This window comes from Dendrobates tinctorius, unplaced genomic scaffold, assembly GCF_039654945.1.
Source record: "Dendrobates tinctorius isolate UK_male_01 unplaced genomic scaffold, ASM3965494v1 ptg000048l, whole genome shotgun sequence".
Classification (NCBI taxonomy): domain Eukaryota; kingdom Metazoa; phylum Chordata; class Amphibia; order Anura; family Dendrobatidae; genus Dendrobates; species Dendrobates tinctorius.
In genome coordinates, this window is record NW_027361716.1 from 7766379 (window position 1) to 7792411 (window position 26033).

General features: G+C 44.9%; 1 non-coding gene across 1 annotated transcript; it reads left to right on the forward strand.

Moving 5' to 3' along the window:
- The first annotated feature begins 1260 nt into the window (after positions 1 to 1260).
- TRNAQ-UUG (transfer RNA glutamine (anticodon UUG)) lies at positions 1261 to 1332 on the forward strand. The gene has a single exon. It is a non-coding gene; the product is annotated as a tRNA-Gln (tRNA).
- The last annotated feature ends 24701 nt before the right edge of the window (positions 1333 to 26033 follow it).

Here is a 26033-nt window from a genome sequence, read left to right on the forward strand (position 1 = left end):
GTTCCAGGGCACATGAAAACCTGGAGCCAGCCCTACCCCCCACAAATTTAGCCAAATAACTCCCTTTTTCAGTGCGTAACTAGTATTATGAAGTAAATTAAGGTTGAAAGCTTCAGTAATCAGAATTGATGTTTTTGGCATTCAAAAGGGCACTGTAGGTGTGTTTCCTGTCCTCCAATCCCTGCCGACTTTGCTTCCCCATTGACTTGCATTGGGTTTCGTGTTTCAGTCGTCCTTCGACTTTTCACAATAATCGGCCGATTTCGTTCGACCCGACTTTTGCGAAAGTCGAGTTTCATGAAACCCGACTTGACCAGAAAAAAGGCAAAGTCGCTCATCTCTAATATGAACATCAAGTCTTTTTTTTACTTGGAAATGATTATGTTCAGTCTTCTCAGCATATTCAGATTATTTTTAAGGATGTTTGAGGAGCTGACTGACTCCAAATCCACATTATGAAGAGGTAAAAGCTTTAAACTGTGAATGGTTCCCATTGATGATGACTTTAAATCAGATTTTTACATTTTACTGAGACCTTGTATTTTCTTTTCATTTTCTGAGATGTCTTCCAGAGGGTTGATCACTGAGCTTGATCATGGTGCTATTAGAAAAGGTGTGTGAAACTCATAACAGCTTGACGCCTGAGTAGTAGTAGTTCAATTTGCATGTTTACTAGTCTATTCCCCATGACAGTGATCTGTGATGGAGCGAGTTTCTAGGACCAAACAGACTTTACCTTTGACTGTTCTTTAGATAATCTATTCTGGAGCAACATTACATGTGCGACTTGCCGCTAATCAAAAGAAGCACCGTGGGTGCCATCAGGTAAGAGGTTTTTCTCTTGATCTTGTCCAGCAGCCACAGACCGCTGTCCTGGCTAATGGACTGGGACATGCCCTTTGATTTGCACAAACATTAAATTATCTCTCAGATGAAGCCTTTTACCATGCAATGCTAATCTTTATCGACTACTGGATGAACAGTTTTCTAACAGTATAAGTTTTGCAATTTATTTTTTTCACACTTTTTCCAAGTAACAGATACAGCAATCTTTTTACTAGCCACTTTTCATCAACATTTCAAACTGTCCTAGCTGTGATATCGTGGAAATCTTGTCAAATTTGTGGAATAAAAGGTTATAAGATATCAATTTACCATTGTAGATTTGCACTGCAGCTGTGGAGCCTGTTTTCGCCATCATTCACGATTTAATATGCTTTATTCAGTACAACAAGCCGCAGCCATGACTGTGTCATGGTTGGTTCCATGGTGTAATGGTTAGCACTCTGGACTTTGAATCCAGTCATCTGAGTTCAAATCTCAGTGGAACCTGGGCACACATATTGATTTTTCCACTTGCACTGAGATCTATGATGCCCAATGTTTATGAAGAAACAAGCAATTTAACCCCTTCCCGACCCATGACGCCTATGTAGGCGTCATGAAAAGTCGTGCCCATACGACCCATGACGCCCCCATAGGCGTCATGCTATAAATAGCACTCCTGTGGGTCGGGTGACCGAGGTCAATGAAAGGTCACCTGACCCGCACACAAAGGACTCTTCATGCTTCACCACAGGGGGGGTGGCTTAGCCCCCACGTGTCTATGATCGCTCTGATTGGCTGAAATTTGGTGAAATATTACAATCCAGCCATGGCCGATGCTGCAGTAGCAACTGACATGGCTGGAGACACTAATTTAACCCCCCCACACCGGCTGGCAGGGGCGATTGGCCCCCACCACGGACTGACAGCAGCGATGTGCCGCTGCTGTCACGATCTGCCTCCCCTCCCCTTCCCTTCGATCACCCCACAGTCCAATTCCCCCCTCACCCTTCCCGGTACCTGTCGCACCCCACTCCGGCTCCCGGTGTCCCGCCGTCCCTCCTGCATGGGCGCCGCCATCTTTGAAAATGGCGGGCGCATGCGCAGTACGATTGTAATATTTCACCAATTAAATTTGGTGAAAAATTACAATCGGTCCATGGCCGATGCTGCAATAGCATCAGCCATGGCTGGAGACAGCAATCAGACCCCTCACCCACCGACTGATGGTGCCGATCGGCTGCCACCACCGACTAACGGCAGTGATCGGATGCTGCAGTCATCATCAGGTCCCCTCCCCCTTCCCTCCAATCCCCCCAGCATTCTGATCCCCCCCACCGACCCCGGTAACTCCTGTCCCTCTGGCCATCCCGGTGTCCTGCGTCATGGGCGCTGCCATCTTGGAAAATGGCAGTTACATGCGCAGTGCACCGGCTGCAGATTCATTTATTGATCTAACAGTGATCAAGATAAAAAAAAGTAAATAAACCCCCTTTTATCACCCCCATAGGTAGGGACATATAATAAAATAAAGAAAATATTTTTATTTTTTCCATTAGGGTTAGGGTTGGAATGAGGGTTAGGGTTGGAATGAGGGTTAGGGCTGGAATAAGGGTTAGGGCTGGAATAAGGGTTAGGGTTGTGATTAGGGTTAGGGTTGGAATTAGGGTTAAGATTAGGGATAGGGGTGGGTTGGGGTTGGGATTAGGGTTAGGCTTGTAGTTAGGGTTAGAGTTGGGATTAGGGTTAGGGGTGTGTTTGGGTTAGGGTTGTGGTTAGGGTTATGATTAGGGTTGGGATTAGGGTTAGGGGTGTTTTGGGGTTAGGGTTGGAGTTAGAATTGAGGGGTTTCCACTGTTTAGGCACATCATTGGGTCTCCAAACGCGACATGTCGCCACCATTTATTCCAGCCAATTTTGTGCTTAAAAAGTCAAACAGTGCTCCCTCCATTCCGAGCCCCGACGTGTTCCCAAACAGTGGTTTACCCACACATATGCGGTATCAGCGTACTCAGGAAAAATTGCACAACAACTTTTGGGGTCTAATTTCTCCTGTTACCCTTGGGAAAATAAAAAATTGGGGGCTAAAATAATTATTTTTGTGGAAAAAAAATTATTTTTTATTTTCATGACTCTGCGTTATAAACTTCTGTGAAGCTCTTGGGGGTTTGAAGTGCTCACCAGACATCTAGATAAGTTCCTTGGGGGGTCTAGTTTACAAAATGGGGTCACTTGTGGGGGGTTTCTACTGTTTTAGCACATCAGGGGCTCTGCAAACGTAACATGACGCCTGCAGACCATTCCATGAAGTCGGCATTTTAAAACGTCACTACTTCCCTTCCGAGCCCCGACGTGTGCCCAGTGGTTCACCCCACATATGGGGTACCAGAGTACTCAGGACAAACTGGACAACAACTTTTGGGGTCCAATCTCTCCTGTTACCCTTGTGAAAATAAAAAATTGTGGGCTAAAAAATCATTTTTTGAGGAAAAGAAAATATTTTTTATTTTCATGCCTTTGCGTTACAAACTTCTGTGAAGAACTTGGGGGTTCAAATTGCTCACCACACATCTAGATTAGTTCCTTGGGTGGTCTAGTTTCCAAAATGGGGTCAGCTGTGGGGGGTTTCCACTGTTTAGGTGCATCAGGGGCTCTGCAAATGTAACATGACGCCCGCAGACCATTCCATCAAGTCGACATTTCAAAACATCACTACTTCCCTTCCGAGCCCTGATGTGTGCCCAAACAGTGGTCCCCCCCCACATATGGGGTACCAGAGTACTCAGGAGAAACTGGACAACAACTTTAGGAGTCCAATTTCTCCTGTTACCATTGTGAAAATAAAAATTAGCGGGCTAAAAAATCATTTTTGAGGAAAAAAATATTTTTATTTTCACGCCTCTGAGTTATAAACTTCTGTGAAGCACCTGAGGGTTCAAAGTGCTCACTATGCATCTAGATAAGTTCCGTAGGGGGTCTAGTTTCCAAAATGGGGGCATTTGTGGTGGAGCTCCAAAGTTTAGGCACACAGGGGCTCTCCAAACACGACATGGTGTCCGCTAACGATTGGAGCTAATTTTTCATTCAAAAAGTCAAATGGCGCTCCTTCCCTTCTGAGCCCTGCCGTGCGCCCAAACAGTGGTTTAGCCCCACATATGGGGTGCAAGCATACTCAGGACAAACTGGACAACCACTTTTGCAGTCCAATCTCTCTTGTTAGCCTTGTGAAAATAAAAAAATAGCTGGCTAAAAATAATTTTTGAGGAAAAAAAATATTTTATTATTTTCTCTGCTCTGCGTTATAATCTTCTGCGAAGCATTTGGGGGTTCAAAGTTCTCACCACACATCTAGATAAGTTCCTTCAGGGGTCTAGTTCCAAAATGGGGTCACTTGTGGGGGAGCTCCAATGTTTAGGCACACAGGGGCTCTCCAAACGCGACATGGTGTCCGCTAACGATTGGAGCTAATTTTCCATTCAAAAAGTCAAATGGCGCTCCTTCCCTTCTGAGTCCTGCTGTGTGCCCAAACAGTGGTTTAATCATAGAATCATAGAATCATAGAATCGTAGAGTTGGAAGGGACCTCCTGGGCCATCTGGTCCAACCCCCTGCTCAAAGCAGGATTCGCTAAATCATCCCAGTCAGATGTCTGTCCAGCCTCTGTTTGAAGACTTCCATTGAAGGAGAACTCACCACTTCTCGTGGCAGCCTGTTCCACTCATTGATCACTCTAACTGTCAAAAATTTTTTTCTAATATCTAATCTGTGTCTCCTCCCATTCAGTTTCATCCCATTGCTTCTAGTCTTTCCTTGTGCAAATGAGAATAAAGTTGATCCTTCTACAATGTGACAGCCCTTTAGATATTTGTAGACAGCAATTAAGTCTCCTCTCAGTCTTCTCTTTTGCAAACTAAACATTCCCAAATCCTGCAACCTTTCCTCATAAGACAGGGTTTGCAGACCGGTCACCATTCTGGTCGCTCTTTTCTGAACTTGCTCCAGTTTGTTGATGTCTTTTTTAAAATGTGGTGCCCAAAACTGGACACAATATTCCAGATGAGGTCTGACCAAAGAGGAGTAGAGGGAAATAATGACTTCACGTGATCTAGACTGTATGCTTCTGTTAATACATCCTAGAACTGCATTTGCCTTTTTTGCTGCTGCATCACACTGTTGACTCATATTCAGTCTGTGATCTATTAGTATACCCAAGTCTTTTTCACATGTGCTGTCACTTAGCCCTATTCCTCCCATTCTATATATGCTTTTTTCATTTTTATTGCCCAGATGTAGTACTTTGCATTTCTCCCTGTTAAAAACCATTCTGTTAGTTACTGCCCACTTCTCCAGTTTATTTAAATCTTTTTGAATCCTCTCTCTCTCTTCTCTAGTATTAGCTATCCCTCCTAGCTTTGTGTCATCAGCAAATTTAATCAGTTTACCCTCAATTCCTTCATCTAAATCGTTGATAAAGATGTTGAACAATACAGGGCCCAGGACAGAGCCCTGTGGTACCCCACTTGAGACATTCTTCCAACTGGATGTGCAGCCATTTACGACCACTCTTTGGGTCCGATCACTAAGCCAGCTATGAATCCACCTAACAGTTGCCTTGTCCATTCCATACTTAGTCATTTTTTCAATAAGGATTGTATGAGAGACTTTGTCAAATGCTTTGCTGAAGTCAAGATATACTATATCTACAGCATTTCCTTGATCCACCCAATCAGTGATACCGTCATAGAAGGAAATTAAGTTAGTCTGACATGACTTATTAGTTACAAACCCATGCTGACTCTGTTTGATCACTTCATTCTTATCCAGGTATTGACTTAAATGTTGTTTAATAATTTGTTCAAAGATCTTTCCTGGTATAGAAGTCAGACTCACCGGCCTATAGTTGCCTGGGTCCACCTTCTTCCCCTTTTTGAAGATAGGAACAACATTTGCTCTTCTCCAGTCTTCTGGCACTTCTCCTGTTCTCCAAGAATTTTCAAAGATTATGGAGAGTGGTTCAGAAATTTCTTCTGCTATCTCCTTCAGTACTCTGGGGTGTAATTCATCTGGACCTGGAGACTTGAATTCATTTAGGTTAGCTAAGTGTTTCCTCACTATCTTTCTGTTTATAGATATCCTGGATTCTTCTATTCCCTTAATAGGACAGTGAATAACAGTTGGTGTTACATTTCCTTTCTGAGAGAAAACAGATGCAAAATAGGAATTTAAAAGTTCAGCCTTCTCAACATCCTGTCTTACCATTTCATCATTTTCATCCTGTAAAAATCCTATAGCATCTTTGACTTTTCTTTTACTTTTGACATATCCCCAAAATCCTTTATTATTGCTTTTGACATCTCTTGCAAGCCTCAATTCATTTTCAGCTTTAGCTAATCTGATTTGTGCCCTGCAGATTCTGCAGACAGCATTATATTCTTCTTTAGATATGCCTCCCTCTTTCCATTTTATAAACATTTTTTTCTTCCTTTTTAGCATGTGCTTAAGTTCTGTGTTCACCCATCCTGGTTTCCTTAAATGCTTCCTATTCTTCCCTCTTTTCGGAATTGTTAACAACTGTGCTTTGAGAATTTCATTTTTCAAGATTTCCCATCCTTCCTGGACATTTTTGTCTTTAAGGATATCCAGCCATTGGATCCCTCCAATTATCTTTCTGAATCCCTTAAAATCTGCCTTTCTGAAATCTAACCTTGACGTCTGAGTCTTCACAGGTCTTCCGCCTCTAGTTATCCAAAATTCTAAAATAGCATGGTCGCTACCTCCTAGGGTTCCAGCCACTTTTACCTCCTCAACCATTTCCTCCCTGTTTATAAGGATTAGATCCAAGGTAGCAGTTCCCCTTGTTTTCTTCCCTACCTTTTGGAAGGTAAAGTTGTCAGCAAGAGAGGATAAGAATTTCCTTGACCTGTTAGTTTTGCCTGAGAGAGATTCCCAACAAATGTCTGGATAGTTGAAATCTCCCATGACAACTATGTCATATTTTTTGGAGAACTTGGCCATTTGATGCATAAAGAGTTCATCCATATCTTCAGCTTGCACAGGCGGCCTATAGTAAATGCCTACAATGGTGTCCTTTCCATTGTTCTGTCCTTGTATTCTTACCCAAACAGTTTCCACAGAACTCCCAGTCTCTGAAGCTTCAATCTCTGTGCAGATATACGCGTTTCTAACATACAATGCAACACCCCCTCCTCGTTTATCAAGTCTGTTTCTTGCAAATAAGTTGTATCCTTCTAGTCTTGTATTCCAATCATGTGTATCGTCCCACCAAGTTTCAGTGATTCCAATGACATCATATTTCTTTTCCTGTGTTAGTAGTTCCAATTCTCCTTGTTTGTTGCCCATGCTTTGTGCATTAGTATAGAAACATTTTAGTTTGTGATTGGTTTCTCTTTCTCCAATATTTTTAATAATTAGATTCTTTCGTCTTTGTTCTTCCTTTCCACTTCTATTAGCAGAGTTCTCAATAGCATTTGTCAGGTGTATGGCTTTTTCTGGTCTTTTGCTTCCCTTCCCATGTTGTTCTAGTTTAAAGCTCTCCTTACAAGTGTAGCAAGGCGACTTCCAAATACATGCTTTCCAGTCTTCGTAAGGTGCACCCCATCTCTAGCAAGTAGTCCATCGTATAAGTAGTTCACTCCGTGATCCAGAAATCCAAATCGTTGCTGATGGCACCATCGACGTAGCCAGTTGTTCACCTGCAGAATCTTATTCCACCTCCTTGGTCCATGGCCATCCACTGGGAGGATGGAAGAGAAGACCACCTGCGCTCCCAGTTCTTTCACTTTCTTGCCTAAGTCTTCAAAGTCTCTGCAGATGGTTTCCAGGTCGTTTCTTGCGGTGTCATTTGTCCCCACATGTAGTAGCAGGAATGGGTAGTCATCTGTAGGTCTGAAGAGTCCTGATATCCTGTCAGACACATCTTTAATTTTTGCACCTGGAAGACAGCACATTTCTCTTGAAGTTATATCCGGTCTGCAGATAGCGGCCTCTGTTCCTCTCAACAGGGAATCCCCCATGACCACCACTCTCCGTTTCTTCTTCACAACATTTTTCTTTCTCCATCCAGGAGGACTCTGAAGGCGTACAAGGTTGCTGTTTGTTGGCAAAGTCTTATCCTGATGTATTTCTTCATCATTTTCCTGCGTGAGAGCCTGGTACTGGTTTCTGAGCAGTATGGGTGCTGACTGCCTCCTGATCCTCCTGCTTCTCTGGGTCACATGTCTCCATTCCTCTGTTTCTTCAGGTGCACTTCGAATTTCTTCTCTTTCTGTAACATGAAGAGATAATTCTGCTCTGTCCAAGAACTCTTCACCTTCCTTAATGATCTTCAACGTAGCCAACCTCTCTTCGAGATTTTGCAACTTTTCCTCCAACAGGGACACAAGCTTGCATTTGTGGCATGTGAAGTTTGGCTTTTCCACTGGTAAGTCTGTGAACATGTAGCAAGAAATGCAGCTCACCAAATGGCTCCTGGCCTCTTCCATCTTGAGATTTCTTAAAAACGATGAAAGATGAGCCTATCGGCGCGCGGTTTTTCCGATTTCCTCTTTTCAGCTGCAACGGCCAAAACCCAGTGATCGTTGAGCTCGCGGAGACTCTTCACTTATCCCAGAAGGCACTGGGAATATGCAAATGATCTCCTCAAGACTCTTCCCCTGGTTTTCCGATTTCCTGTTTTCAGCTGCAACGGCCAAAACCCAGTGATCGTTGAGCTCGCGGAGACTCTTCACTTATCCCAGAAGGCACTGGGAATATGCAAATGATCTCCTCAAGACTCTTCCCCTGGTTTTCCGATTTCCTCTTTTCAGCTGCAACGGCCAAAACCCAGTGATCGTTGAGCTCGCGGAGACTCTTCACTTATCCCAGAAGGCACTGGGAATATGCAAATGATCTCCTCAAGACTCTTCCCCTGGTTTTCCGATTTCCTCTTTTCAGCTGCAACGGCCAAAACCCAGTGATCGCTGAGCTCGCGGAGACTCTTCACTTATCCCAGAAGGCACTGGGAATATGCAAATGATCTCCTCAAGACTCTTCCCCTGGTTTTCCGATTTCCTCTTTTCAGCTGCAACGGCCAAAACCCAGTGATCGCTGAGCTCGCGGAGACTCTTCACTTATCCCAGAAGGCACTGGGAATATGCAAATGATCTCCTCAAGACTCTTCCCCTGGTTTTCCGATTTCCTCTTTTCAGCTGCAACGGCCAAAACCCAATGATCGCTGAGCTCGCGGAGACTCTTCACTTATCCCAGAAGGCACTGGGAATATGCAAATGATCTCCTCAAGACTCTTCCCCTGGTTTTCCGATTTCCTCTTTTCAGCTGCAACGGCCAAAACCCAGTGATCGCTGAGCTCGCGGAGACTCTTCACTTATCCCAGAAGGCACTGGGAATATGCAAATGATCTGCTCAAGACTCTTCCCCTGGTTTTCCGATTTCCTCTTTTCAGCTGCAACGGCCAAAACCCAGTGATCGCTGAGCTCGCGGAGACTCTTCACTTATCCCAGAAGGCACTGGGAATATGCAAATGATCTCCTCAAGACTCTTCCCCTGGTTTTCCGATTTCCTCTTTTCAGCTGCAACGGCCAAAACCCAGTGATCGCTGAGCTCGCGGAGACTCTTCACTTATCCCAGAAGGCACTGGGAATATGCAAATGATCTCCTCAAGACTCTTCCCCTGGTTTTCCGATTTCCTCTTTTCAGCTGCAACGGCCAAAACCCAGTGATCGCTGAGCTCGCGGAGACTCTTCACTTATCCCAGAAGGCACTGGGAATATGCAAATGATCTCCTCAAGACTCTTCCCCTGGTTTTCCGATTTCCTCTTTTCAGCTGCAACGGCCAAAACCCAGTGATCGTTGAGCTCGCGGAGACTCTTCACTTATCCCAGAAGGCACTGGGAATATGCAAATGATCTCCTCAAGACTCTTCCCCTGGTTTTCCGATTTCCTCTTTTCAGCTGCAACGGCCAAAACCCAGTGATCGTTGAGCTCGCGGAGACTCTTCACTTATCCCAGAAGGCACTGGGAATATGCAAATGATCTCCTCAAGACTCTTCCCCTGGTTTATGACCACATATGAGGTATCGGTGTACTCAGAAGAAATTAGCCAACAAATTTTAGGATCCATTTTATCCTATTACCCATGTGGAAATGAAAAAAATGATGCTGAAATAAAATTTTTGTTGGAAAAATTAAAATGTCCATTTTTTCCTTCCTTAATAATTTTCTTGAATGTAGTTTTGAGTACCTTGAGAGGCACAGTTTTTAGAAAGGTGACTCTTTTGGGTATTTTCTGCCATATAGACCCCTCAAAATAACTTCAAATGTGGGTTAGCCCCTAAAAAAATTGGTTTTGCAAATTTAGTTGTAAAAATGAGAAATCGCTGGTTAACTTTTAACCCTTATAACTTCCTAACAAAAAAATGTTGTTTCCAAAATTGTGCTGATGTAAAGTAGACATGTGGGAAATGTTATTTATTAACTATTTTGTGTCACATAACTCTCTGGTTTAACAGAATAAAAATTCAAAATTTGAAAATTGTGAAATTTTCAAAATTTTCGCCAAATTTCCATTTTTTTCACAAATAAATGCAAAAATTATCGACCTCAATTTACCACTCGCATGAAGCCCAATATGTCACGAAAAAACAATCTCAGAATCGCTAGGATACATTGAAGAGTTCCTGAGTTATTACCTCATGAAGGGTCACTGGTAAGAAATGCAAAAAATGGCCAGGTCATTAAGGTCAAAATAGGCTGGGTCATGAAGGGGTTAAAATCCACATAATAAAAGACAAAAAAAAGTTCAATGTTTCAAGGATTCATGGAATGACCACTTTGAATCCCATGGTCAAAGTTATCAATCAAGTAGGATTAGCAAAAATTAAAATTAGCTTCAGGAAACAAAACTCATATTGTCTATGTCATACCAAGCCATCTCATACTCTGTGACTTGAGATAATATTCACATAACACTCTTTCCAAGTGGGTGTTTTCGATTTTTCTCTAAGACATCTATTCTCGTGTTTTTCAGCATTTCCTAAAGTGCTTAGTAAACATTTTTGGTGGTGTTTTTCTAAAAATTCTTTTCGGCGTCTTTTGAATGTGTTTTGCGGCTTTTTTTGTAGCACACAAAAGTCAATCAGGACCCTTTATAGGGTCTTTCGAACCTTACCGTTGACTGGTATTATAGGTATGGAGCTGTTCAAAGTGAAAAACATCTGAAGATTGATCTGGTTATTTCAGTTAATCGCTGGACATTTTTGGAAACTTGAGATGGTTAATAGACGCTCCAAAGCCTGATCATATGAACATCAAGTCTTTTTTACTTGGAAATGATTATGTTCAGTCTTCTCAGCATTTTCGGATTATTTTTAAGGATGTTTTTGGAGCTGACTGACTCCAAATCCACATTACGAAGAGGGAAAAGCCTTGAACTGTGCATGGTTCCCATTGATGATGACTTTAAATCAGATTTTTACAGTTTGCTGAGACCTTGTATTTTCTTTTCATTTTCTGAGATGTTTTCAAGAGGGTTGATCACTGAGCTTGATCATGGTGCTATTAGAAAAGGTGTGTGAAACTCATAACAGCTTGACGTCCGAGTAGTCGTGGCCGAGTGGTTAAGGTGATGGACTAGAAATCCATTGGGGTCTCCCTGTGCAGGTTCTAATCCTACTGACTATGTCTATGTTTCAGTAGCTTTTTGACCTTTTATCTTTTTTGTTCAACTTCCATGTTTACTAGTCTATTCCCCATGACAGTGATCTGTGATGGAGCGAGTTTCTAGGACCAAACTGACTTTATCTTTGACTGTTCTTTAGATAATCTATTCTGGAGCAACATTACATGTGCGACATGCCGCTAATCAAAAGAAGCACCGTGGGTGCCATCAGGTAAAGGTACTGTCACACTTAGCGATGTACCAGCGATCCCGACCAGCAATATGACGCGGTCAGGATCGCTGGTACATTGCTAAGTGGTCGCTAGTGAGCTGCCACACAGGCAGATCTCACCAGCGACATTGCTGGGGACGGGGATCGCTACTTACCTGTCACACCAGGCGATCTTGCGTCCTCCCGTCCGGCTCCACGCATCGCTCGTCTTCACAGCAGGAAGCGCCACAGGAAGCTGACGACGAGAAACAGTCCTGAACGTTCTCGCGCGATCAGCGATAACCAGCGGGGGAGCCGGTCGTAGGTAAGTATCAGACACAGAGATATCGCTAGCAATATCGCTATAACGTCACTAGTTATAGCGATATTGCTAGCGATATCTCTTAGTGTGACAGGCCCTTAAGAGGTTTTTCTCTTGATCTTGTCCAGCAGCCACAAACCGCTGTCCTTTCTGATGGACTGGGACATGCACTTTGATTTGCACCAGCCTTAAATTATCTCTCAGATGAAGCCTTTTACCATGCAATGCTAATCTTTATCAACTACTGGATGAACAGTTTTCTAACAGTATAAATTTTGCAATTTATTTTTTTCACACTTTTTCCAAGTAACAGATACAGCAATCTTTTTACTAGCCACTTTTCATCAACATTTCAAACTGTCCTAGCTGTGATATTGTGGAAATCTTGACAAATTTGTGGAGTAAATGGTTATAAGATATCAATTTACCATTGTGTATGATTGCAGATTTGCACTGCAGCTTTGGAGCCTGTTTTCGCCATCATTCGCGATTTAATATGCTTTATTCAGCACAACAAGCTGCAGCCATGAATGTGTCATGGTTGGTTCCATGGTGTAATGGTTAGCACTTTGGAATTTGAATCCAGTGATCTGAGTGCAAATCTCAGTGGAACCTGGGCACACATTTCGATTTTTACACTTGCACAGATCTATGATGCCCAATGTTTATGATGAAACAAGCAATTTAAAATCCACATAATAAAAGACAAAAAAAGAGGTCAAGGATTTGTAGTGTCGGTGGTGGGGTGCCGAGCTGGGGGGGGTGGTCCTACTTTTGTACCGCGCAGAGATGATAACAGAGACACGATGAGGCAGATTCTGGGTGCAACAGGTCCAAGTTTATTTCATTACTTGCCGTCCGCCTGACGGCCTCCGCAGCACACCGCACGTTTCTTCACTTATCGGCCCTCCGTTTCCAGAGCCGCTTACACACCGTACTTTTACAATAGGGACGTACATATGCGTACTGTCCCTCCTTCACTTGTTCGACGCTCCTGACAGGTCCGCCACTGTGGCCGCCCTAGGCCCAATAACCAACAGCGCTTTCACTGGTCAGTCGTCGTGTCAAATACGGTATATGGCACTCACTGCCTCGTCTCTTCTGCGGTATCTTTCTGTCAGGACCACCCCCTGACGTTTCCTCTCCTCAGTCCCCTTGGTCGGATTCTCCTCAGGGCACACAGACTGGCGAAGTCCTCCTGTCACCTGGGCTCCCCCTGGGGACTGGAACTTTCTGGAACCCTCCCTCAGTATTTATAACTTCCCCGGTTCCTTGAAACTGTCACTAACTGTCACCACGCCCCCCATGACCAACGGTTGCTAAAGCCCTAAGCTGCTGTAAAGTCCTTTGCTCACACTCCACCCTGCCATCTAATGGTCATCCCAAGGTACTGCACGTCCACTACACTTTTCTAGTTGTTTCCCCACTGTAATCACTGTCTCCTACCTACACTGTGCAAACCTATCTTTCTTCACTCTGACTAGTCCGTCCGTCCGTCAGGTCACCTTCCCTACACTCCCCCTTCCTTTGTCCATTGTCGTCCTCGACAATCGTCATCCCTGCCTTCGTCGTTCTGAATCTACACCTACATTCTGTTGTCGGACCAGAAGTTGAGCCAAACCCACTATCTGCGGGGGCCGAACCACACTGGGAGCACTATGCTCTGAGCAGCCTACTGCTACTCACCAGCGCGCACGCCACATGACAACGTCTTTCAAATTGGGCAAGGTACACCCGTATTCTCTCTACGGCGTGTATCTTTCCCCTACTCTCCCCTACTGTTACCTTTCACTATCCGGTACGCCATGATCGAGGCCACTCACCTACCAGATCATTGCCGGCGCCCGCCTTTCCTTCTTCAGGGGTGTCCGTGGTGTCGGGGACCTGACCTAGGACGGCTGTCTTTCTCACATCTTCCCATTCATTTTCCTTCTTTCAATTACATGTCATGGTCGGCGTCCCGGTCCCCCAGACCTCAACTCTTAGATCCCTACCGGATCTCACACTTTCCTTTGGTCCCGCAGACCTTCCCTTAACCCGGACCTGTTGCATTTTACTTTGCATATTATACATCATACAACTTTATAATAGCACAAGTACCCATTTTTTTATAATTTTTTTTTTTTTCATTTTCTTACTTTTAAAACCAAAATATAACATAACATTGCATTTCCTCTTTCTTCCTCCCCCCCTTCCTTGGACCTGGACACTCCTCCACTTTTCCGTATCCCCGTTCTGTCAGGTAAACATATTTTCGTATATAAAGAACATAGAAACAAGAAAGAAAGAGAGAGAAAATAGTTGCATCAGTTAAACAACAACAAAACTTTTTTCTAAATGCAACTGTCCTTATAATCTGCACAACGGTGCATCGAACTCCTGACAGTCTATACCACTCTCAATGGACAGAGGTGAGGGCTCCACGGGGATACTGAGGGTGTCCATTCAAGTCCTCTTCTTTTCCATGACGGCCTCTCCTTGAGTGTGGAGCAGGTTCCACACTTCCTGCTCCCGGGCCTTTTTCTTCCTGATCACCTCCGCTTCCCACACGGAGGGAACAGCACGGGCCCTGGAGTCCGGTGGGCGGGACTCCGCTGAAAAAGACCGCAAGACAGAAACGGCCGAAGATTTCTGCGGCCCAGCAGCCGCTGGGGTCAGGTGGCAAATGGGGAGAACCGGGTCCTCGGGGGCTGGAATCACAGGGCCCGCTAAGTTGGCCGCAGCCGACTCCAGCAGCGGCATAACCGCGGCCTCAGGACAGGCCGCATCCACTACTTCCAACGGAGCTGGAGTAACGGCCGATTTCAACGATGCAGCTGCTATTAGCAGGGAAAGCGCAGCAGCGTCTTCTTTGGGTGAGCTCTGCACTGGTGACTCCGGGCGGGGTAGTTCGGGGACATGAGCGGGGGCCTCGCTCAGTTTTGCATACACCACGGGGCCCGTGGTAACTAGGCCTTCCGGTGCGCAGGGGGCCGCGTGCTGCAGCAGAATGGTGGGGGCCGCTTGCGGAGGCACTGGTAGGGCCGGGGGTACTCTCACCTTCCCCGGCGCTGCGGCCTCCGTTCCATCATCACGCAGTTTCCCCCGCAGCCTCCGTTCCTTGCTCCACTGTCCTGCGGGCCTTCCCTCCGGACTCGGGGGCTCCGCTGAGAAGTCCTCTGCTGGTATTGGTGGCGGCCGCTCTCGCTGACTCCGCTCAGGCTCCGCTCCCCGGCTCAGCATCCCGCTGCCTGCCCGTAAATCTGAAGATGACTTCTGGTGCAGCTCCATCTCTCGCCGCCATTGCCACTCTAGGCGGCCGATGCCCCGACACCCGCAGCATCTCATACCGTCCGTTGGGCAGCACTCGAATGGCGTCAGACAGCCGCAGCCAAGTTTTTCTTCTGTGCCACTCCTCCTGCTGGGTGGGGCGTTGGCAGACCTTTCCATCCATCTGCCAGGGTCCAATATATGGAAACGTCGGTCTCCAGGCATATATTGCTTCCTTTTGGGGTACGTTGGAGGGGGTCCCAGTCCATTCTGAACAACTGCAAACACCCGGACCTCTCCTCTGCGCTGAAGTAATACCGCCATCTTGGGCAGAATCAGCTACTGCCTTGGATCCTCTGCAAGCAACACAGATCCGACACAGCGTCCCAATTTGTAATCCACAGGTCAGTAATTGGTAGTCCACAGGTATTTATAATCCGAAATAGAGCAGTCCAAGTTTTCCTCAGTCCTTCAGTTGCAGGCCTGCCGCAGAAGATAGCGTATTAGCGGCGGCGATCCTGCCGACTACGCCAAATGTAGTGTCGGTGGTGGGGTGCCGAGCTGGGGGGGTGGTCCTACTTTTGTACCGCGCAGAGATGATAACAGAGACACGATGAGGCAGATTCTGGGTGCAACAGGTCCAAGTTTATTTCATTACTTGCCGTCCGCCTGACGGCCTCCGCAGCACACCGCACGTTTCTTCACTTATCGGCCCTCCGTTTCCAGAGCCGCTTACACACCGTACTTTTACAATAGGGACGTACATATGCGTACTGTCCCTCCTTCACTTGTTCGACGCTCCTGACAGGTCCGCCACTGTGGCCGCCCTAGGCCCAATAACCAACAGCGCTTTCACTGGTCAGTCGTCGTGTCAAATACGGTATATGGCACTCACTGCCTCGTCTCTTCTGCGGTATCTTTCTGTCAGGACCACCCCCTGATGTTTCCTCTCCTCAGTCCCCTTGGTCGGATTCTCCTCAGGGCACACAGACTGGCGAAGTCCTCCTGTCACCTGGGCTCCCCCTGGGGACTGGAACTTTCTGGAACCCTCCCTCAGTATTTATAACTTCCCCGGTTCCTTGAAACTGTCACTAACTGTCACCACGCCCCCCATGACCAACGGTTTCTAAAGCCCTAAGCTACTGTAAAGTCCTTTGCTCACACTCCACCCTGCCATCTAATGGTCATCCCAAGGTACTGCACGTCCACTACACTTTTCTAGTTGTTTCCCCACTGTAATCACTGTCTCCTACCTACACTGTGCAAACCTATCTTTCTTCACTCTGACTAGTCCGTCCGTCCGTCAGGTCACCTTCCCTACAGATTCATGGAATACCATGGTCAACGCTGTCAATCAAGTAGTATTAGCAAAAATTAAAATTAGCTTCAGGAAACAAAACTCATTGTCTATGTCATACCAAGCAATCTCATACTCTGTGACTTGAGACAATATTCACATAACACTCTTTCCAATTGGGTGAATCTGACAAGGATTTGAAGCCAAAATGGCTTCAGGAAGTGTTTTCGATTTTTCTCTAAGGCATCTTTTCTCATGTTTTCAGCATTTCCTAAAGTGCTTAGTAAACATTTTTGGTGGTGTTTTTCTAAAAATTCTTTTCGGCGTCTTTTGAATGTGTTTTGTGGCTTTTTTGTAGCTCACAAATGTCAATCAGGACCCTTTATAGGGTCTTTCGAACCTTACCGTTGACTTGTATTATAGGTATGGAGCTGTTGAAAGTGAAAAACACCTGAAGATTGATATGGTAATTTCAGTTAACCGCTGGACATTTTTGGAAACTTGAGATGGTTAATAGACGCTCCAAAGCCTGATCAAATGAACATCAAGTCTTTTTTACTTGGAAATGATTATGTTCAGTCTTCTCAGCATTTTCAGATTATTTTTAAGGATGTTTTTGGAGCTGACTGACTCCAAATCCACATTATGAAGAGGGAAAAGCCTTGAACTGTGCATGGTTCCCATTGATGATGACTTTAAATCAGATTTTTACAGTTTGCTGAGACCTTGTATTTTCTTTTCATTTTCTGAGATGTCTTCAAGAGGGTTGTATCAACCACTAAGGACTCTCAATTCTGAATATTTTTCCAGAGGGTTGATCACTGAGCTTGATCATGGTGCTATTAGAAAAGGTGTGTGAAACTCATAACAGCTTGACGTCTGAGTAGCCAGTTTGATTTGATTCAGCCAATGACAATCCTCAGAAGTGTGGGCACATCCTGTTAGGCATGTAGGCATGTTAACTAATGGCATGGCTGTGATTGGCTGCTGAAATGATGTCATGATGCACTGTAAAAGCCGCCGCCGCAATTTCGGGTTCATCACTTAAAGGACTAAGGGATGAGGTTTCTCTGGAGGAGTAGGAGTATGAAGAGACACTTGCACCAACCAGGCAATCTTCATCGGCCCGGTTGGTACAAAGCTCTGTGGGTGCCTCACAAAGGTCCAGGCAGGACACAGCAAGTGAGGAGGATGAGGAGGACTATGAGGATGAGCCAGAGGAGGAAAGTACACAGCGCTCTACTAGTAGTCACCAGATAGAGCGTGGATGGGGTGATGCAGAGCAGCCAGAGCACATTCCTCCAGCTGGTGACAGCGATGCATGGCCAGTTGGCAGCCTTCAGCACATGAGTGACTTCATGCTGCAGTATTTGAGAAATGACCCACGCGTGGCTCGTATTCTCCACACAAATGACTACTGGGTGGCCACCCTCTTAGATCCACGTTACCAGGACAGCCTTCAAAGCCTAATTACACCATTGAACCGGGCGCATAAAATGCAGGAGTACCAAGATGCACTGGTTGATTCACTCATGTACTCTTTTCCACCGCATAGCAGTGATGCGCGTGCACTAGCAGTCACCTCAGTACGCCCTGGGCCCAGCGGAATCCATTGAGAAGCCAGTAGCAGAAGCAGTACATCTGCTACTGACAGGTTCAGTATACCCAACCTGTTCCAACGGTTTCTGAACCCGCAAACAGTTTGGGCACCATCAGCACAGATAGTGCAGCGCACTAGGAGGCAACGTTACCGTGACATGGTGGCACAATACCTCTCCACCCCTGTCAGTGTGCTTCAGGATGGATCTGCCCCCTTCAAGTTTTGGGTCTCCAAGTTGGATACATGGCCCGAGCTTAGCCAGTATGCCTTGGAGGTCCTGGCTTGTCCTGGTGCCAGTGTGATTTCTGAATGTGTCTTTACTGCAGCTGGCAATGTACTAACAGGCCAACGTACCAGACTATCCACTGCAAATGTGGACTGGCTTACATTCCTAAAAATGAACCATGCCTGGATTTCTGGTGACTTTTGCTGCCCTGGGCCAGAGTAGACAAGTTACATGCATGGTTGGTAGCAGTATGCATGCTCTGTCATGTGCCTATGTTGCTCACAGCATCATCTGTTATGCCAGTGCTCTGGGCCTCTACTACCAACATCTAGCACCTGGTTCTGTGACTGACTCTTTCACCTCATACTGTTTTCCATGGGCTCTAGTACCGCCAGCTAGTGCCCATTTCTGTGACTGCTGATTTCACAGCATGCCGTGTTTCTGGGCTCTAGTACCGCCAACTAGAGCCCATTTCTGTGACTGCCACTTTCACAGCATGCCGTGTTTCTGGGCTCTAGTACCGCCAGCAAGTGCCCATTTCCGTGACTGCTGATTTCACAGCATGCCGTGTTTCTGGGCTCTAGTACCGCCAGCTAGTGCCCATTTCTGTGACTGCCACTTTCACAGCATGCTGTGTTTCTGGGCAACAGTAACGCCAGCTGTACCTCGTTGGACCAAAGTGGAAAAAAAGGACGACAGATGCCAAACACCTATAGGCAGAAGCACAAGAGGCAGGATCTAGCCACGCCGGCTTTTTCCTGGCAGTGAAGTGCGGACACAGGTGCCTCCCTTGAGGGGTAAACCGAGTTCCAGCATTGCCAGCTGGTTCTTGGGAGTGCCCAAGGGCACGGGTACTTCCTGCTCCAAACCGTGTTTCCACAACGCTCGCCGTTACATGGTTGTGTCCGCCGCACTGTTCCACACCCCCACCGTACATCATTCTGGCACAGTTTGCTGTTATTCGTGGTGTCGGCAGTGTAGAAGCCCCCAATGTGGACTCAGGGACCTGGCGCTCAAGGCTGGTCTCAACAGTGCCAGTAGGCCCTCCTCCTCTCCTGCTGCGACTGCGGAGTAAAAAAGACTGTGTTCGGGTTGCGGGGGCAAATGTGGCTCTTGTACCTTCTGCCGAGAAGACATTACTCTGGTAGAAAACCCAAGCAGGAAGACAGATGCAGAAGACCCAAGACAGGAAGACAGATGCAGAAGACGCAAGACAAGAAGACAGATGCAGATGTCCCCGGACTCCTGTCTTTTTGCTCTTGAACTTGCGTCTTTGTGGGCGGTTTTTAGGGCTTCTCAGCAGTGCTTTTGACTTATGTCACTACTACATTGTGGTATCTGGGCTACAGTAATATCAGCTGTTGCCCAGTACAGCCACTGGCACTTTTACCTTCTGCTGCTTATCTGGGTTCCAGTAACGTCAGCTGGTTCTCAGTAGAGTCAATGGCTTAGGTCCCTCCTTTGTGGTATCCGAGTTCCAGTAATGCCTGCTGGTCCTTGGTAGTGCATTCTGGCACAGGTTACCTCCTGCTTAGTTATCGGCCTCCGGTAACATCAGCTGGTGCCCGTTAGTTCCATTGCCTCTTATGCTGATTTCTGCTACCTATATGGATTCCAGACTCACCAGCTGGTTCTCTCAAGTTCCTGTGCCTACTGTTACTTCTGCGTATTTCCTCTGGGTTTGGGACATTCTGTGACCAGCCAATAGCAGGATAACCATAGACAGAGGTTTAGGAAGCAGTAGGAGCAGATGTACATGAACCAAAAGCAGAATATCAATATACAGAATTACTGAATAACAGTAATATAATCAGCAGAAGAAGACTAAGCATGGTTTAAAGGGAGTATATCCAATCCTCCACGTGGTGCTCCTGGAAACTCCCTGCAAAGCAAGGTGAGATGAATGTGGATACATCTCAGTCAAAGGGCATGTTGACACCACCACTGGCAGTTTTAATTTAATAATGTAAAATCACTAACCCTAACCCTAACAATCCCTAACCCCTACCCTAACCCTTACCCTACTAACCATAAACCCTAACCCTACCCCAACTAGTCCTAACCCAAAGAAAAAACACTGCTGTTAAGAAGATGTTTCCCTGCTACAGCTTTCGCTCTGTGCATTTTTCTAGCGATTTTTTTGCTTGTCTGCCTCTGCAAACTCCTTCCCCATTATCCTGAGGTGTTTCCCCTCCATTTTATCCATTATATAGCACTGTAGTGGTCATTTTGTAATTCCGATTTTTTTCTCCCATTGACTTGCATTAATATCGGAAATCGGAAATTCCGATATCCGATATTTTTTCAATATCAGAAATCGGATTTCCGATACGATATCGGGCAATATCGCTCATCCCTAATTCTGACACTTTTTTTAACAACTTTTTCCTGCTTTTGATTACCCTAGAATCTGCGGTATGGCTTGTGATTCTGTTATGAATGGGTCACCGAGGAGAAAAAAAGCAAAACAAGCTAAGTCACAGAAAACCAGAGAAGTTGGTAACTATGCAGATTACAGATCCCTGATCCTACCACACAACTAGCAGCAGACGTGGAGCATACCTACAATGTTCCTAGACGCTTCATCACAGCCGGAGGACTAAATAAGCCTGAAGCATGAAAAGGGGAAAACTAACTGCCCCAGAGCAGACACCAAAGGAATAGATAGCCCCCCATACATGTACTGATGGTGAAACAAGATGAAGGCACAAACACAGGCAGGAAAATAGGCTGAGCAAACAATGGGGCCCAAACTAACTAGAAAGGAAAGACACTGTCTGCAACCTGCAAAAAACCTTACAAAAATAATGTCCAACACTTCTGATAGCAAAATTAACCCTGAAGTCACTAGACTTCTCCCACTATATCTGCACTCTGAAATATTCTGAGACAGAGCAAAAAGAGACCATACTAGTAAGGGACAAAAAATAAATTGGCAAAATACTGATAAATAAGAGTGGAAATTCAGCACAACCCCCAGCCGGGGCTGGCTGACCACACAAAAAACTGAATAGACCAATAAAATCAAGTGTGAACATTAGCAGAAAAATTTAGCTTTAGATGATTCGAACAGAGCTGAAAACCAAGAGCTGACAGGCCAGAAGGAATCACCAGCAACTGAATAGGGCGTCGGTTGTCTTAAATCCAATCTGAGACTCCTGAGGTCCAATCGTCATCCTCATTCTCAGGTGGCAGATCTCCACTGATCAAATCAGCCTCACTACCTCCTGTTACCACCAGAGGGAGTCTGGAATGAAAACTCGCAACTGGTGAGCCAGAGAATGAAATCACAACAGAAGTGCCATCTGCACAGAGAGAAACACTAGCTCCAGTGTTCATGGGGTTCAGTAATGCCAGCTGCTTCCCTGCTGTGTGGATGGCAATATCTCCTGCTGCCTCCATATTCAAACTACATCACCTATAAAACTTGCTGCAATTAGGCCTCTGCTTGCTCCATGACTGATTCTGGGCTTCAACACAGCCAGTTGTTGCTTGAAAGTGCTGTCTGCAAAGAGAGAAACACATGTTCCAGTGTAAGTGGGGTTCAGTAATGCCAGCTGCTCCCTTGCTGTGTGTCTGGCAATATCTCCTGCTGCCTCCACATTCACACTACTGCTGATTTAAAACGTGCTTCAACTAGGCCTCTGGCTCCACTCTGTCTTTAGTATTTCCCCTGGCCTCCAAGCCCTCCAGTTGCTGCTCAGAAGTGGCGTCTGCACAATCAACACTTGTTCCAGACAAAGAAAGAGTTCAATGTTTCAAGGATTCACGGAATGATCACTTTGAATCCCATGGTCAAAGCTATCAATCAAGTAGAGTTAGTAAAAATTAAAATTAGCTTCAGGAAACAAAACTCATATTGTCTATGTCATACCAAGCAATCTCATACTCTGTGACGTGAGTCAATATTTACATAGCAATCTTTCCAAGTTGGTGAATCTGACAAGGATTTGAAGCCAAAATGGCTTCATGAAGTGTTTTCGATTTTTCTCTAAGCCATCTTTTCTTGCGTTTTTCAGCATTTCCTAAAGTGCTTTGTAAACATTTTTGGTGGTGTTTTTCTAAAAATTCTTTTCGGTGTCTTTTGAATGTGTTTTGTGGCTTTTTTTGTAGCTCACAAAGTCAATCAGCACCATTTATAGAGTCTTTCAAACCTTACCGTTGACTTGTATTATAGGTATGGAGCTGTTCAAAGTGAAAAACACCTGAAGATTGATATGGTAATTTCAGTTAACCGCTGGACATTTTTGGAAACTTGAAATGGTTAATAGTTGCTCCAAAGCCTGATCATATGAACATCAAGTCTTTTTTACTTGGAAATGACTATGTTCAGTCTTCTCTGCACTTTCAGATTATTTTTAAGGATGTTTTTGGAGCTGACTGACTCCAAATCCACATTATGAACAGGGAAAAGCTTTAAACTGTGCATGGTTCCCATTAATTATGACTTTAAATCAGATTTTTACATTTTACTGAGACCTTGTATTTTCTTTTCATTTTCTGAGATGTCTTCCAGAGGGTTGATCACTGAGCTTGATCATGGTGCTATTAGAAAAGGTATGTGAAACTCATAACAGCTTGACGTCTGAGTAGTTGTGGCCGAGTGGTTAAGGTGTTGGACTAGAAAACCTCTGGACATTTTTGGAAACTTGAAATGGTTAATAGACGCTCCAAAGCCTGATCATATGAACATCAAGTCTTTTTTACTTGGAAATGATTATGGTCAGTCTTCTCAGCATTTTCAGATTAGTTTTAAGGATGTTTTTGGAGCTGACTGACTCCAAATCCACATTATGAAGAGGGAAAAGCCTTGAACTGTGAATGGTTCCCATTGATGATGACTTTAAATCAGATTTTTACATTTTACTGAGACCTTGTATTTTCTTTTCATTTTCTGAGATGTCTTCCAGAGGGATGATAACTTAGCTTGATCATGGTGCTATTAGAAAAGGTGTGTGAAACTCATTACAGCCTGACATCCGAGTAGTTGTGGCTGAGTAGTTAAGGTGATGGACTAGAAGTCCATTGGGGACTTCCCTCGCAGGTTCAAATCCTGTCGACTATGTTTCAATAACTTTTTGACCTTTTATCTTTGTTGTTCAATTTGCATGTTTACTAGTCTATTCCCCATGACAGTGATCTGTGATGGAGCGAGTTTCCAGGACCAAACTGACTTTATCTTTGACTGTTCTTTAGATAATCTATTCTGGAGCAACATTACATGTGCGACTTGCCGCTAATCAAAAGAAGCACCGTGGGTGCCATCAGGTATGAGGTTTTTCTCTTGATCTTGTCCAGCAGCCACAGACCGCTGTCCTGGCTAATGGACTGGGACATGCACTTTGATTTGCACAAACCTTAAATTATCTCTCAGATGAAGCCTTTTACCACACAATGCCAAATCTTTATCAACTACTGGATGAACAGTTTTCTAACAGTATAAGTTTTGCAATTTATTTTTTCACACTTTTTCCAAGTAACAGATACAGCAATGTTTTTACTAGCCACTTTTCATCAACATTTCAAACAGTCCTAGCTGTGATATTGTGGAAATCTTGGCAAACTTGTAGAATAAAAGGTTATAAAATATAAATTTACCATTGTGTGTATTTGCGCTGCAGCTTTGGAGCCTGTTTTCGCCATTAGAGTTAAGCGAAACAGGTCAGTCAAATTCATAAGTCGCCGACTTTCGCTAAAGTCAGGTTTCATGAAATGAAACCCGACCATAGCGTTATGTCGGCCAAGAGGTCAGCGACCAGAGCACCAAAGTAGCGTTTCAAATGATGCTTCCAGCGCCCTTTTTCAGCCAATGATGGAAGACGCACACTGTGGGCAACGCGATGAAATGGGCAGCGGTCACCACCATCTTTGAGAAGGGCATGCAAGTGATTGGCTTGCTTTGTGTGGCGTCACAGGGGCAATAAAAGGGCGTGCACGCCGACCGCCATCTTACTTCTGCCGATCTTAGCTTAGGGAGAGGTTGCTGCTGCTGATTCTGAATAAGGGAAAGCATTAGGCAAGGAAGAAGAAAAAAAAAGCTGCTTCTGCTGGTAGCGATTTTCACTGTACAACACAATATTTTGTGTGCAGTGACAGGGGAAGATATATTTTTGTGCATCAGCTCTGTTGGTTATTATGCTGCCTTATAAGGCTCCCTGATAGCTGCATTTGTGTTTGCACACTGCTGTGCAAACTGCTTTTTTAAAAGCAAAAATACATTTCTTCCTCTTTTCTGCACAGTTACCAAGCGTTTATTTTTCCACACTTTTGTGTGCAGCAGTCCTGCTTATTAGGCTGCCTGCTGCCATACTTGGACTGAGAGAGACATTGTCAGCCTCTGAATATCCCTAGGGAGATTCAAATTCTCCCCACTACTATATACACCTTGTACCTTGTCATACACCAGCCAATTTCAGCCTGTTAAATTGAGGTGTAATCTATAGTGGGCCTGAGAGAATAGTTCAGCCTCCTAAAATCTCTAGGGAGATTCAAATTCTCCCCAATACTATATACACCTTGTACTTTGTCATACACCAGCCAATTTCAGCCTGTTAAATTGAGGTGTAATCTATAGTGGGCCAGAGATAATAGTTCAGCTTCCTAAAATCTCTAGGGAGATTCAAATTCGCCCCAATAATTTACACACCTTGTACCTTGTCATGCACTAGCCAATTTCAGCCTGTTAAATTGAGGTGTAATCTATAGTGGGCAAGAGAGAATAGTTCAGCCTCCTAAAATCTCTAGGGAGATTCAAATTCTCCCCAATACTATATACACCTTGTACCTTCTCATACACCAGCCTATTTCAGCCTGTTAAATTGAGGTGTAATCTATAGTGGGCCTGAGATAATAGTTCAGCCTCCTAAAATCTCTCGGGAGATTCAAATTCTCCCCAATACTATATACACCTTGTACCTTCTCATACACCAGCCAATTTCAGCCTGTTAAATTGAGGTGTAATCTATAGTGGGCCTGAGATAATTGTTCAGCCTCCTAAAATCTCTAGGGAGATTCAAATTCTCCCCAATACTATATACACCTTGTACCTTCTCATACACCAGCCAATTTCAGCCTTTTAAATTGAGGTATAATCTATAGTGGGCCAGAGATAATTGTTCAACTTCCTAAAATCTCTAGGGAGATTCAAATTCTCCCCAATACTATATACACCTTGTACCTTGTTTTACAGTACCATATAGCTGGTGGTATTTTGGGTACATTTTCACAAAAATGAGGAAGTATGGTGGAAGAGGCCGTGGAAGTAGGTGGGGGTTGCCAGCTTGTACTGATCGTAGTGGTGGTGCATCTACTGGTAGTGGCAAAAGCACAATAGCACCTAAGGCAGGAGGTGTTGAGCATGCGTCATCCTCTGGCTCCACAAGGCCTCGAAGGCTCCCTTTTCTGGGAGTAGGTAAACCGCTTTTAAAGCCGGGGCTTCAGGAACAAGTTTTGGCTTACATTGCTGACACAGCCTCCAGCTCTATCACCTCCTCTTCTGAAGTTTCAAAAAATAAAAGCACTGAGTCATCAGTGGAGGCTCCTGGTCAGGAACAACACCTTTCCTTGTGTCCTTCACCCCTACCAAAAGTGAAGGATGTGGTAGGCCACACTACAGATTACCCCATGGAG